Source organism: Aplysia californica, unplaced genomic scaffold (genome assembly GCF_000002075.1).
Source record: "Aplysia californica isolate F4 #8 unplaced genomic scaffold, AplCal3.0 scaffold00135, whole genome shotgun sequence".
Classification (NCBI taxonomy): domain Eukaryota; kingdom Metazoa; phylum Mollusca; class Gastropoda; order Aplysiida; family Aplysiidae; genus Aplysia; species Aplysia californica.
Genome location: NW_004797405.1, coordinates 169,891 through 170,555, shown reverse-complemented (window position 1 = coordinate 170,555; position 665 = coordinate 169,891).

The following is a 665-nucleotide window of genomic DNA, read 5'->3' as shown; positions in this document are numbered from 1 at the left end:
TAGGTCATACGAGCGCGCGGGACACACTTAACATTTTTATTTGGTAGGAAATTTTGAATTTTTCCCGGATGGCGGCGAAGCCTACTCTCATCGATTTTGGACCACCAAGGGATCTTTAACATGCGCAATTAGCACACAGGACCTCCGATATTTTTCGCCTTTGTCCGACAAGGATAGACCTTACCAACCATAAGATCCGAGATGTGGCCGAAAGACAGTAGTATGAAAGAGCCAAGGAGAAGCAGTAGAAAGGCTGCAGAAAGAGGAAACCTGCGTCTGTGCTGTAGCAGTTGTACTTGTACACACAGGAGATCCGAGTTCGATTCCAGTCGAGTGCTAAAAATTTTAATTGAGAATCTAGGCCTTTCGCTTTTTCTCTGTATCGCTCTCAGCCCGCGTTAAATTAGACCTATCACATTATGTTGTCGAAGTCCGCCTCTTAAATTTAAATTATCTAAATTGTGTTAACGGGGGCGTAAAGAAAACCTCTACAAGCATGAAAAAAAAATCTTGTTAGAAAATAAGGGCGAACTAAATCATATTTATGAATATAATGTACATTTTCCTCTTTAAAAATCTTTCATCAACCGCCACAAATATTTGTGAGGCATCGTTGTGAAATCTGGCGCTCGTCAAAATATCGAAATCGAAGAAACAGGCTTTTC